This window comes from Marmota monax, unplaced genomic scaffold (genome assembly GCF_021218885.2).
Source record: "Marmota monax isolate L192 unplaced genomic scaffold, Marmota_monax_Labrador192_F-V1.1 WCK01_AAM20220418_F8-fsc00015, whole genome shotgun sequence".
Taxonomy (NCBI): domain Eukaryota; kingdom Metazoa; phylum Chordata; class Mammalia; order Rodentia; family Sciuridae; genus Marmota; species Marmota monax.
Genome location: NW_026692194.1, coordinates 19,962,241 through 19,977,329, shown reverse-complemented (window position 1 = coordinate 19,977,329; position 15,089 = coordinate 19,962,241). Strand labels below are relative to the sequence as shown.

The 15,089-nt window shown below is 37.3% G+C and overlaps 1 long non-coding RNA gene across 2 annotated transcripts in view; it reads right to left on the bottom strand.

The window, feature by feature from the left end:
- The window catches only part of LOC124079325 (uncharacterized), a 53,625-nt gene that overhangs the window by 38,037 nt on the left and 499 nt on the right, over positions 1 to 15,089 (bottom strand). For both annotated transcript variants that reach the window (XR_009225152.1, XR_009225153.1), the window contains exon 2: positions 4,250 to 14,770. This is a non-coding gene — a long non-coding RNA (uncharacterized LOC124079325). The remainder of the gene's footprint in view (positions 1 to 4,249; positions 14,771 to 15,089) is intronic.

Below are 15,089 nucleotides of genomic sequence, written 5' to 3'. Positions count from 1 at the left end.
TAGGCACTGGAGATACAACAGAAAACAAGACAGATAAAGTCTCTGCCTTCACAGAGCTGGCATTCCAATTAGACATGTGACTGAATATTTCCTTCACTGATTAAAATGGCTTGATCATTGGCTAAGAAGGTCTGGACCTCTCAGTGGCACATGAATCATTTTAGTAAATAGAACCATTTACTGATGAAGGCAAAAGGCATGAATTATATAGATTTTTGGAGCATTTTTCCTCCGAAGAAAATATTTCTGATCTTGAGACGGCAGTGTACTATTTATATGCTATACAATTAAGGTTGATGTGGTAGGCTGCTTTGAAGATGGTTCCTAATGATACTGCTTCCCAGTCTTCACATCCTTATAAGATCCCCTTCCCTTGAGTGTGTACTGGTCCTAGTAAATTCTCATAAAGAGAACATTGAAAAAGTGACGGACAACAATTCTGAGATTAGATTACAAAAGACTGAGACTTCCATCTTCCTTGCCCACTCTTTTGGCTTTCTCTCACACATTTGCTTGGAGAGAAGCTGAATGCAATGCATTGGAAGCTAGGAGAGGACTTCATGGCATATGGCATAGAATTGTGGCCGCCTCTGGCCAACAACCATGGAAGGAGTGAGGTCCTCATCCAACAGCCGATGGGGGATTGAAAGCCTGGGTGAGCTGGAAAATGGATCCTACCACCTAAGTGGCTAACCAACCAGCTGATGCCTTGATTACAATCTTAGAAGAGATACTCAGCACCCAATAGGAGGAACCAGCTAAGCTGCATCTAGATTCCTGCCAGAAAGGAACAATAATGATGCTATTGTTTTAAGCTTTAAGTTTTGGGATATTTGTTGCACAGAAATATATAACAGGGTTAACTAAACAATCATTCCCCTTTGGAATTAGACCACATAAAGCAAGATATTTGCCTTTGGGAGCATTCCGTGGCACATGGGGCAGATGTGGCAAAGTCATAATGTAATATATTCACCTGAGTCACTTTGCTTCATTTCAGCTGCTTTTAATGAGCTGACCTTGTCTTAGAAGGCTCTGAGTTCAAAATTAGCTTTAACAAAAAAGAAAAAGAAAACTAGATTTTGTTTTGTTACCTTTTCTAGCAATGAGTTTTTCTTCAATCTCATACTTTATTTAAAAACTTCAATTTGAAAGAGATTTCATCAAGAATCATCTCAGACTCTTGATTTATTATCTTACATATTTATGATTATTTTCTGTACTCCTCTGCTTTTCTCTATTGTCTGTATTCCTTTACCATTTTTTAGAGCTCTTCTTCATTTTTTAGCTTTTGGTTGGAACATAAGGATCTACTTGAGTAAGATTTCATATTGTTCCCATCTTCAACATTTATCTATTTTTTTTACTTTCTTTTTTTTTATTTTTGGATAGAACTACATTTCCTTATATTATAGTAATTTCTCTGAAAACTTTGTATGATTTCCTTTTATTTCTCATCGAATGAAGAAAGAAATAATAAATTTGAGAATTTTAAGTAGTTTCTACTGGGAAAAGACAATTTGTGTTATTTTTTAGAGAAAGTTCAGATCATTGAACAACTGAGGTTCACCAGATTTAGGAGGTCATGGATTAGAGAGAGGCCTTTGTCCCTCCAGTATGATGATGCCTTGGCTAAATGGGAGATCTTAGAAAGATAAGAGAAAAGGGAAGATGTGGGTAGCATTTTATATCGTTTTCCAAGTTCTGAGAAAGCCTATTTGGCATGAAACACAGTGATCCAAACATTATTTTGACTGAATCAAGAACACAGGCTCCCTAAATTAAAAAAAGAAGAAGAACAAAACAAACATTACTTTTTCTCCTAAAATATTTAATATGAGAAGCAAACCATAGGCAGGAAAATAACCTTAAGAGAACATGGCAATTATTTATGTCTTCTTGAGAGAGAGAGAGAGAGAGAGAGAGAGAGAGAGAGAGAGAGAATATGAATGTCAAATAAATGCTTTCAGAAATGAAAGAAGCTGTCAGTGCCTGTGCTAGGCTTTTCCTTGCACTAAGTATTTTGCCTCTTTTCCAGCTGTAACATAGTCTTGGAACTACAAATATGCCTTTCACCATCAAACCACAGCAGCAACAATAAAAAAAATTGCATGAGATTTTAAAAATTGTGTTTTATCATCAACTCCAAGAACAGATGTAGTCCCAGAGAATGAGAGGACCAAAGACCTCTGGTTATGTGGTGTAACCCTAAGTTGCTCTTCTGACACCAGATAGGGCATGAAAGATATTCCTTTCCAACTTGGAAGAAAATGTTTAGGGACTTGGGAAAGGGCACCTGATAATTTTCAAGATGTTACCAATCTTTCTCAATAAACACCCCCATGGGAAACACAGGGCACACAAAGGGATGGTGTGGGAAAAACATGACACAGATGGCTAACAAATAGCAACTCTTGGTGAATTGAGCTCGAAGAAAGCACATTTCTATAGTATGCAAGATTTGTTTAGGCTCATTTTCAAAATGTAATAAAGAGACACAAATTAATCAAACTAATGGTCATCTCACCACATGGCTCTTTTAAGATCTTTAGAGTATGGTAATTTGATTTCCCTGCTGGATGACAGGAAATTGAATTTGGTTCATTCCTGGAGTATCTTTGTATTCTCACTGAGGACCGTGACATTAAGAAGAACTAGAACATTGGGTGGCTCTTCCCCATTAGTTCGCATGGGCAAGTCCCAATCTTCAAGATCCCTTTGGATTTACCCTCTGCTATTTTCCAGATAAGAGGACTCTAGTAAAGATCCCGCCTCCCTGAGGCATACATAGCAAGGGGTACTGCCAAGAAGTAGAAGGCTGTCCTTGCTGTTTCTGGAATCATAGACCTTTCTAGTTTGGGGCAATATGGCTCTCCTCAAACCCTATTCTTCTCTGTAGATATTCAGAAGCAAAGCATGTCTCTTGAGGCAGACACACGGAGACATCTAGAAAGAGCCATCTTTGGGAAAGAGAAAGGACATAAATAAGTTTTTCTCAGAATTTTTTTTTCTAAAATGATATTCCTTTTATTGTAATGCTCATTTTAGAGTTGAGGCCACTGAGACATGGGCATAATGACCAAAGGCACACAACTAGTTACTGATAGGACTGGCTCTTTCTCCTGTATTATAATACCTCTTCATTTTTCTAATTTCCAACTTCTGTTCTAGTCTAAATCTGCTGTGTTAATTGAGACTTAAGTCCTTGCATGTAGAGTTTTAGACATATTTGGAAACGTCTTTTAAACATGTTGATCCACTCAAGGCTGACTTATTTTTTAAAGCAAGAATCACTCCACCCTGGGACATATTCAGCAGGATGCAGAAACAATCACATTGTGTTCCATTTTTCATGGCTTTCTTGATATTTTCACACAAGAGAAATCTGGTTTCTCAGGGTGCACAGACTCCCAATGGCCACCAAAAGGTGGAAGGCAAGGTAACAGAGATCTAGGCACCCTCCACAGACACCCTAGAATGACCTTTTGGGACCTGATTCTTTCTGTGGCAATGATGTACTTGGACTAGGTGTTTTGGGAAAGGCATGTTAATGCCAATGTGTGGTTGGTTTTGGTCTGTTAGTATTTAGCTGGCAAGACCATGTCCTTCTCCCATGGTCTCAGCAGCATGTAAACAAGGAGATGAAGAAGGAGCAGTGTTGTGTCTAATTTTGAGAATAGGCATTAATGTAGCAGGGTGCAAATGACACATACCAATGGCCAGTGCAGGAGCACCCTGGGTTGTATGATTACCTCATATATTATAGGCATGGTCCAATACTTTCCCAATTCTTTCTTCTAATAATGAACTGCAAGATAACAGTGTGTACCATTGTGCTTTATGATGTAGACAGACAATACAGATATTGGCTAACTTGGTTTGACATGATCAGCTGCTTTTTTTCCCCCCCAGCCAATCTGGCAGAAAAAAGTTGGACCACTATGGGAGTTTCATGAATCTTTCCAGCACTTTTCTGTCCAGCTCATTAATCAGCAGCAGAATAGCCAAGGGACCATGTTATTTCCCTTATCACAAAGAGGTCCCTGGTTGTGAGTGGAAACAAAGTCCCATCATTCCAATTCTAATTGATTAGTTCTTAAGTCATTGCTAAATAATGATTACCAGTCCCCCAAATCCACAAAGTCCCTCTCTTTATCACAGATTCCACTGTCTTCTTGTGTAACTTTCGATCCTACCGCCAAGGCTTTCTGATCCCAATTTTCCAAATCACCTCAGTCTTCCCACTTACTTGTTCATTCCATATCATTTTCTTTGCCCCCTTTTCTCTGGATCCCTTTTTGTATGGTTCCTATGTCCAGGTGTGCTGATGTGTGTAAGAGAAAGAGAACATATCAGGTTAGATCAGTATATTTCTACTAATCCTAGACATAGGGGTAGAGTTGCAAGAATGTTTGGACAGTATCAAATTTAAATATTGCTTTTCTGTTTGTAGTTTCCTGAGACATATCCAAATAGTTAATGGAAAAGTTTTTTTTTGTTTTGTTTTTAGTTTTAAATAAGCTCTGCTTTCTCTCTGTCAGCAATGTTTAAGGCTACTTCTTGCCAGCTTTCCACTTGGTAGAAGATGCTTCCTAAAGATGCACTTTTGTGAAGCCTCTGCAGAACCAGCATAGATGGGGCCAAATCATGATTAAGATTCTTGATGGCTTCTCCTTTTGCCAGTGTAGCCCTGTGTTTCCACTTGTTGGAAATATATCTGCCTGTCAATGTTTGAGAACACACGCCAGCACCTTTTTGACATTACAGACTCACAGTGTCCCACTTCAAGAATGCCAGCATTCATAATTTTTAAGTCTCAAACTTTTAAGAAATGAAAGCCATTGAATTTCACCACATTTTAAAGAGAAATGGTAATATTACACAGCTAGAAATTTCTATAAAGTAGGATTGACAATAACATTATTTAGACTAAAAATGGGCCCTTCTAAATTCATGACTGTGTACCAGTTCCAAGTTATGTTTCTAATACATTCTTTAAGTTTTAACCACCTTGGGTTTTGTCCCAGAAATTCTGAATGGTTGAGAAGACACAGAAATTTACAGAAGTTAAAACTGAAACAAAATGTTTCAAAACTCAGGTAGACATAAATTATGTTTATTACTGTGAGGAAAATACTCTTAGTTGCAACATCTCTTACTGGAAAGTTTTTGAATTTTCTAGATATGACTAATAAAAATTTATGAGGTATAATTTCTCAAGGAAAAAAGAGTTTTGTTTTGAAGGTAAAGTAGAAAATCACAAAAGGAACAAATGAAATTTTATAGAAAACATCTATTGACTTATTTGAGCAAATGAAATACATTAAATTTTTGAAATGTAAACATGCATATTTATTATTTAGTTTCTGATATTGAGTTCTTTTTATTTTCCTACAGAGTTGCTTGTGGAATCTATTATTTTGAAAACTGCTATTAGAACATGGACTGTCAATAACTTGATCCTAAGGAAGAGAGGATACTGAGTTAGGAACCAGATGGCTTGGGTTTTATTCTCATGCTGCTACTTAACCCGGTTTATGACTGTGATGATATCTCTTTAACACTTTGGACCTCCGTTTTCTCATCTGGTCAATGGAAATAATAAATACTTAATTTCCAGGCCTCTTAATATTGTTGAGAGGATCAAATAAGGTCCTAGTTGATAAATCACTTTGAAACTATAAAGTGTTACACAATAAAAGGCATTCTGTTCATTATTACCTCAGAATTCCTCTCAGATTACATTGCTTCAAATGCATTATTTAGGAAAAGTACAAACTTGAATGCCACATGGAGTCCTTGTTGACACTGCAGATGTTGGTTAATTTTAGATTCTAAAAGAACAAAAGAACAGAAGCACTACCAGGCAAATTAGCCTCTCTTAAGCTTTTTCTTCAAAGTCTCCTATTATCCCAATATTAAACTAAAAATGGCAGGCTAAATATTATAGAAAATTACATCATTTGAAGCATTGAAATTCTGTATATTCAAGCCCTTTTGTAGAACACAATTTTATTCCCTCCAAAGCACATTGCCAATGAATTTAATGCTATAAGATTATTATTATTATTTTTGCAGACCAAGTAAAAGGATTTAAGTCTTAAACTCTAAATAATAAAGAGCCAGGGGAAATATTAAAGTCTCAGAAGAACCACAAAAATATATGCAATCCATTCAGGTGCCCATAGTCTCTCTTAAACTAATGGAAAACTGAACTAAGCTCAGCCAACCTTGGAATCTGATTCTGAAGATCTATTCAAATTTTAAGAGGGAATTTCTTTGTAGAAGAACAGGTGTAACAGATGTACACATGCTCAGGACACCTGTTTTTATAGGCCCATCCAGTTTAGAAGACCTGTCCTGTTCCCATGTGCCACCTGTATAAGACATCTCTTTTCATGTTATCCAATTCTCTGCTTACACATGCATAAGATGTTTTTGCAAAATGTATAGTTGGCATCTGTCACTCTACCTTTTGTTTGCATACCATCTACTCACAAAAAATATCCCAGAACAAGCTAAGTGTTTTGTAAGTGCCTTGAAATTTTGAAAAATTTTAGAAGTAATGAAACAAAGGAATCTTGATAATAAAGAATATCTATCAGGTTACCCAAAGCAGTTCAAAAATGGTCCAGTTGATGTTGAGCCTACATTTTGATGTCATTTTCCAGAGATTAATTCATCCCAAGACTGCTCACTTAAGTCTTAATGCCTTAAAACATTAATAGACTATCACTCTAATTAGAACTAATTTCAGAGGCCATAAATATTTTCCCATAAAAAACTTGTTCCTTTGGGCTGGGGCTGTAGCTCAGTGGTAGAGAGCCTGACTCTCACATGTGAGACACTGGGTTCAATCCTCAGCACCAAATAAAAATAAATAAAGATATTGTGTCCGTATACAATTAAAAAAAATTTAAAAAAACTTGTTCCTCTAAAAGAGGCACCATTGCAAATGATATTTTAACCTACATTTTAGTAACTTGATACTATATATTTTAAGTATGCTCTCATGTGAATAATAAATATTAAGAGTAAATCCAAAGGGAAGGCTTTTTAATACTCCTTATTTGGATGTGGTCCATACTGACTTTTATTATTAAGAATATTATTAATCCATCCACATGGGATGGAAACAATGAGAAATTCTATGTGAAAAGATAATTTTATTTTTTTAATAATGACAGAACTGTGGCTGTGTAGGTTTTTATTTTGTTTTGGTACTGGGGATTGAACTGAGAGAATGGTTTACCTCTGAGCTAGCTATATCCCAGCCTTTTTTAAATTTTTGAGATAGGCTCTAGCTAAGTTTCCCAGGCTGACCTTGAACTTGTGATCCTCCTGCCTCAGCCTCCAGAGCTGGGAATACAGGTGTATACCACCATGCCCAGCTGGGGTAACTTCTTAAGAAGTACAGAATTGTTAAAGGGGCAGCCTTGGGGCTGGGGATGTGGCTCAAGTGGTAGCGCGCTCGCCTGGCATGCGTGGGGCGCTGGGTTCGATCCTCAGCACCACATAAAAATAAAGATGTTGTGTCCACCGAAAACTAAAAAATAAATATTAAAAAATTCTCTTTCTCTCTCTCTCTCTCTCTCTCTAAAAAAGGGGGGGGGCAGCCTTCACTGATGTATCACTGATATATATTTCTGCATTTGTATGCGTTCTCCCAAAGATCTCTTGTAAACTAAGTACCGTAGGATTATTCCATTCAGGTCTCATACATCTGAAATCTAGAAAATAAGAAAGTCTACAGTGGTAGGGAAAAAAATTAGTGTAACGATAGAATATTTAGGGGCTGGGGTTGTGGCTCAGTGGTAGAGTGCTCACCTGGCATACACGAGGCACTGGGTTCGATCCTCAGTACCACATAAATGTAAAACAAAGATACTGTGTCCACCTAAAACTTAAGAATAAATATTAAAAGAAAAGATAGAATACTTACTCTACATTACCCAGTTATAAAGCACATTTACAAAAATCTACCCACTTCATCAAATCCTTAAGCCAATTTTCCAAAAGAGACTATGAGAAAATAAAGAATTATTAAGGGAAGTAAGATGGGATTCTAAGGGACTAGGGTTGTGGCTCAGTGGTAGAGCACTTGCCTAGCACTCATGAGGCACTGGTTTTAATCTTCAGCACCACATAAAAATAAAATAAAAGTTATTGTGTCCACCTACAACTAAAACAAATATTTTTTGTATTCAAAAGATTGAGTTAAAAAAAAAGAAGGGATATTAATAAAAAAATGTTAGAGGGGTACCTGACTCTGGGGTGAAGGCAGCACTAGAACTTTGTTGGCCTGGGTTCATTTTACAAGTTCTCTACTCCAAACCCGATATCCCTGAGACCTCATTCCAGAGATACTTTTGTATGATGGATTAAGAAAATTCAGGTATTTTCTAGTGCTTTCAATTCATTAACTGGGGCATAATCATATATTTTTATTCTCTCTTGGGTCTTCTTTACCTTTCCCCTTCTCCTTCTCCAAAAACATCATTCCAACTATTGTTGGTTTCAGGAGAGGCAGATTGAATATAAAAATGTTTCCTTATTGGAAAAAATACAAAGATATAATTTACAGGCCAAGAATGAAGAACTACTCTTATTGGAATGTGAAAGTTAATCCTTGGAAAGCTGAGGTTCTAATTTGGAAACCCAGTCACACCATCTTAGAACATTCCTTAGAAGGTTTTATTAAAGTTTATTAAAAAGTTTGGGAGACTTCTGGGAATTTATTCTAAAGATATTCTTGCTTACATACATGCCTTATTATTCATCACAGCATTGTTCATAATAAACAGCAAAGAGTGGAAACAACCCAAGTGTTCATCAATGGAGGAATGGTTAAATAAACTATGGCATATCCTGCAGTGCAATCTATGCAGCTGTTTGAAAGAATGAGGAAGCTCTGCTAGTACTGACAGGAAAAAACTCTAAGATACATCGCTAGAGGGAAAAGCAAGATGCAAATCAGGGGATACAATATGCCACCTCTTATGTAAGAAGGGGGAAGAGAAAAAAATAGATAAAGACTTGTTTATATTTTCTTGAAGAAACATTGGAAGGATACACAGAGAAAACTATCTTAACAGTTATCTCTACCTATGAGGGTCAATGAGAAACAAACAGGAGGGGTAGGGATAGAGAGGCACTTTTCACTCTGTACCTATTTTCTTTTTTTGATTTGTGAAACGTGAGTATATTGGTTGGTCAAATATAAACATATACTAAAAAGAAAAAAGCTTGAGAGAAGTCATATGGCAATTTCATAAAATTTATAGTTGCTATTAATCAAAAACAAAAATAAAGCCCTGAATCAATGCTCAACCAAAGGCACATCATTGATATGGTTTAAGCAGGCAGCTCCAGAAGTCTGCACCATACTGAGTCTTATTCTCCTTATCCAAGAACCTTGCTTCTGCCTAGTATTTTTGGTGTCCTTGCTATTTTTTTCACATCTTTTTTTCTTCTTCAAATAAATAAATGGGGCTGGGGTTGTGACTCAGTGGTAGAGTGCTTGCCTAGCATGTGTGAGGCACTGTGTTCGATCCCAGCACCACATTAAAAATAAATAAATAAATAAATAAAAGTATCATGTCCTTCTACAACTAAAAACATTTTTTAAAAAAATAAATAAATAAATTGGAGACCCTGGAAGGTGTTGCTGAGGAGGATCATACTTAATTATTGACTCATAAAGAATTACATTAAAGGTTAGAATGTGGATTGCTACACGTATTTATAAATGTCAAGAAAGTTCAGTAGTTCTCTTCTCAAGAAGGTGGGACTTCTGGTTCAAATAGCTGGCTGCACTAGGTGTTCCTTCTCTTTTAAATATATATTTTAGTTGTTGATGGACCTTCATTTTATTCATTTATTTATATGTGGTGCTGAGAATCAAACCCAGTGCCTTACACATGTGAGGCAAGCACTCTACCAATGAGCCACAACCCTAGCCTCAGTATTCCTTCTTGATACTCTCTCATTATAACTTGTGCTTAGCTTTGTCATTGTGCCTAAACATTCCACTGAAATTACTAAACTATGAGACAATGTTTCCACTAATCTGTGAATTTTTTTAACAAAGAATTTTATTCATTGAGTTCTGTATTCTCTGCACCTAGCACAGTGACTGCCATGGAACTAGAACTCTAAAAACTGAACTTTCATCTACCTAATGGCTCATCTTCTATTGGCTGCACATTTTAACTATATAGATTAGAATCTAGGTTTATGTTTATTGTTCATCACTGTAATATTTTATGAGAACTATTGTTTCATTTCCATATGATTAAATGTCTAGAATAGGGCACTGTTATGGCTTTCCAAAGTTTTTATCCAGTAAATAAAGGCCTCTAAAATTTATCATATATAAAATATATATTTTGTCCCTTCAGAGACCTTCTTATGTGACTATTTAACTATAAAGGCAATAAACAATTATACAAAGAAATGAAGATGTCATGATTGTCTTTTAAGAGACATTATTAGGATAAGATGATTAAGGGAATAATTGGGAGAATATAATTCTACAAAAAAATAGTAATTTCTATCATAAAACAATCTATGGAACAGGCAGAGATAGGTGCTATTTTGGGGAAAGAATAGAAAGATGACCAGATGTTTGTTTTGCTCTCAATGTACTTAGAACCCATCGGAAGACAGCTTTGTAATTATAGTTGTTTTTACTACAATTCTATAAGTAAAATAACTGAGGCTCAGAGAGGTTTTGTGACTTGCATTGGATGGCACAGTGAATGACCCATTAGATTTTTTTGTCTTCTAACTCAGCTCCCCAGTTCTATTTCACCATTGTGTCTATTCAGTGTGATAAATGTATGGTGCAATGCTGGGTGAGGCTGATTGTTACAGGGAGAAGGACTATTTTTATGGTAGAGGTCTGGAAAGGCTTCACTGACGAAAAGTCATTTAAACAGGCCTATGGAAAATGAAAAGGAGTGTTTAGGTGGAGGAAGAGGCAGCACAATGCAGGCAAAGAGTGGATGAAAAGCACAGAAAGATGAAAATAAATACAGGACTCCCTGTAGTGGGGAGCAGAGGAGTCCAGAGTGGAAGTAAAAATATTTTTAATGCCATTTTGCATGCAGTTGCACAGCCCATGAAAGCAGGTAATTAAAAGTCATATAGATCTAGGTTTCCAAAAGAAATTATAGTGGCAGATTGGTGCATGAATTGGAGCATGAAAAAAGGAGTTTGGAGTTTTTTGCAATCATGCAACTGAGATAATCATGCAACTGAATGAGGACAGTGGAAATGGGAAGTACCTATTAAAAGAAGTGTGTGTCCTTTAGAATCACTTACTGACATTAGGAGCTGGAAGAGAGGGAGAAGAAAAGATTCTTTTGAAAAACTTCTAGAGTATATGACTTGGTAGATGATGATTACCAAACTGGGGAATACAAAAAAAAAAAAAAAAAAAAAGGCTTGGGAAGGAAATGGCAGTTTGGAGTTTTCTTATAGTTAAGTTAAAGCATTTGCCACTAGTCCTGTTTGGTTTGAGATGCCTGTTTGTAAGACCCCTGTTGACAAGTGAAGTGGGTAGCTGAAAATGGGGATCTAAACGTTGAAAGCAAGGTCAAGGCTGGAAATCTAGATTTTGGAGTCATCTAAACAAAAGTTGAGGAATAGGTGTACCTCGGTGGCAGAGTATTTGCCCAGCATGTGCAAGAGTAAGGGTTTGATCCCCAATAATACCACATACACAAATAGTCCTTCTCCCTGTAACAATCAGCCTCACCCAGCATTGCTAGGTATGCCAGTTATCGGCATTTGGGGAGTTCTCCATTCAAAATATTTCCTCCTGAAACAACCCACACCTATCCTTGGCCTACCCTTCCTCAGCTCCTGCCTCCCAACCCAGAACCACATGGATTGACTTCCCCATTTGGAGTAGCTGAGACAATAAAGGTACTTGAAGAATATAATATGACTCATCTCCGAACAAAAAAAAAATCTCCCTTACTGATTGATTTTAGGCTTATGGCCAATTTGGCCTCCTTCTTTGGCACCATTCCCTCAGAATCACTTCCGAATTATCCTTCCAGTGCTCAGTTTAAGATCTACTTTATTCAAGAAACCATTTTTATCTGATAGAAAGAGGTGAAATCTGAATATAAATTCAGCTACCAGTATGGAAAAATCCAGTATGAGTATACAATCACCAAATTTCTGCATTTATGTTGAACTCTTGAGTTCTGTCATTTACTGCCTTTGTAACTTTGAAGAAAATGGGGATTATAAAGCCTCCCTTGCAGAGTGGTGTGGATTAAATCAGATAAAATAGGTGAAAATGCCAACTATGGCACTGGGTATGTGTTCAGTAAGTGGCAGGCTTCTTGTCAAACCTGACTATGCTTTTTGAATTAGTAGTCTACATGATAAGCTTCTTGAAAGTAAAAGCACTCCTTGTGTTTTATACTCTCACCCTAATTGAGTGCCCTTTAATGTCAGGAGACATTGTAGAATGATGTTTAGGAAGTGAGCAGGTCAAGGATAAAGTTGAAAAAAAGTTTATGCAGTAGGTATGTAGATGAGAAAAGGCTGTTAATTTGATTCAAAAGTGGTGGCAAAGGTCTTTCTTTACATTTCCTCTAACAATTTACTTAAAATTTTATCTTGCCAAAAAGAAGGGACAGAAGGTCTCATCTTGATGAATGTGGAGCTGTAAAACTATGTGCCAGTACACCTGGTATTGATTCATGCCAGCTGGGAGAGGAGCTTGGCTTCTCAGTGTTTTACTACTGTGGTTTCCTGGGCTGGGCAGCTGGGTGCCTAATAATGAGAAAAACCATAATACTTCATAATTATGTACTGCCCTTTGCCAGAACTAGGATTTAATTACAATGACTATGACGGAACTGGCAACATCCCGTTCCCTGTTGGGGTGCAATACCCAAGGGCCTGGAAATACAAAGTGAAATAGCAATTGCAACCTTCCCCTGCAGGGCCTATCCTGGCAATTCACCCAGACTTCTCTGGGTTTGAGGCTCATCATCTGAAACAGAATACTTATAAATTGCCCCATGTACTTGACACTCTCAAGTAAACTAGTATTTATGAAGTAACTACTGCAATACATGATGAATAGCATTGTGGAATCTCAGGTCTGGAAGGTACCAAAATAGGTGACTTCATTCATAATCCTGTCCCCTGCCTCCAGGTATCATTCCTATTCCATCAAATTGGTGAGTTTCAGATCTTCCCATTCTGATACAGGCTGGAGTTGTTTTTATGGCATCCTGATTCAGGTGTCAGGGGACTCACTGATTCATTTAATACTCATCTTTGAGCACTGCAGGGGCACAAAGATATATAAGGTATGAATGATCTCTGATCTCAAATAGCTTATCATCTATTTGGGAGATTTGCTATTTAGGCAGCTATAACATAACAACATAAAGACCAGAAAGTCCTTTTAGATGAAAGGGAATGAAATCAAGACTCCAGATGAAAGGATTAGGACCAAGGATCCTGAAAATAAGAAAGAATGAGAAGAGGGGCAGGGAAACTGCAGTGAAGAGCTGGGCAACGGACTCTGAGGTTCTGATAGATGTTCCTATTTTATTGTCTTCATAACACTTATCAACCTTGATTTGTTTTCTTTAGTTACTAATTTATTCATATACCATTTGTCTCACCCTATTCAGTAACACTGTCAGTTTTGTTTACCAATATATCCTGAGCATCTCAAACAATGCCTGGCACATTTTAAGCAAATATTGGCCGAATGAATAAATGGCAATGGAAATGGACAGGAGAGGGCATTTGAAATACATTCTGCTGTCATATACAACTAAGTAGAACAAATGAAAATAAAATAAACAAAAAGAAAGTAAGAAAGGATAGTATATGTTGATCTGCTTTCCACCACTGTAATACCTGAGATGATCAACTAATGAAGAAAAAAATGCTTAGGGTTTTGGGAGATTTCAGTTCATGATAGGATGGACCTATTACTTTTAGGCCTCTAGTAGGGGATGAAGACGCCACATTATGGTGGGACTATGTGGTGGAGTAAACGTGCTCACACCCTGACCAGAAAGAGAAAGAGAAGAAACAGGGTTCCACAATCTCCTATGAGGGCAAAATCTCAATGAATGAAAACTTCCTATTAGGCTGTACCTCTTAAAGGTTCCACCACCTCTGGATAGTACCAAGCTGGAGACCAAGTTTTAACATACTAGACTTCGGGGGCATTCCAGATCACTCTACAAGTAGAGATATTTTGAAGCAGTGAGGAAGTGGATGGTGGATTACCCCTGGTTCTAGACTTGGGAAAGTGAGTGGACAGCGATATTGTCAAAGAAGAAAAGGAATAGAGGAGCACATTTTGTGTACTTCAGAAAGCATAGGAGGTCCAATTTGGACATGGCGTTGGTAGGCAAGTGGACTGTCCAAAAGGCACATATGCAGATCTGGATCTCACTAAATGTACGTACATTCAGCTTTTGCAAGCAGGAGAATGGTTAGATTGCCTAGTGTGCAGTAGTAGGACTATGAGCCACCTAAAACTGAAGATAAGGATTGAAGAGACTGAGAAAAATTACCTGAAGAGAAAGACATATAGGTTAAGGGGTCTGAGGGGAAAGATAAAAACCTTCAAGAAGGATGCAGTTCACCATCACGTAAGATAAAGTCTAAACTGTGAGCCTTGCACTCCATCATATGATGTCACTGGGGTAGCCTTAGGAGGAGCACTCTCCGGTGGACTAGTAGGTAGAATAATTCAGACTTCTTGAAGCACAAACTGAAATAAAGAATGAGAATTTGACAAGGTGTCAGAGGCAAGTTTTTTTAGTTTACTATTTTTAGTTTGGAGACTTTGGAATGCAACCATGGATGTGTAACACTTAAGAAGTGGCCAGTGACTCTGTGAATGACGATCAGGTTTCTAAAAGGCCAGATGGAGAGTCCCGTGGGCGTTACAATTCCTCAACTGTTTCTCTTCCTCTACCCTTTCAGCCATTTCTAGGGCGGGGGCCTTCCACATAAAGTACAAGCAAAAAGAGGATGACAGAACACCCCTCCCACCGATTTGTGAGTCATCTTTGTGGTGGCTGAGACAG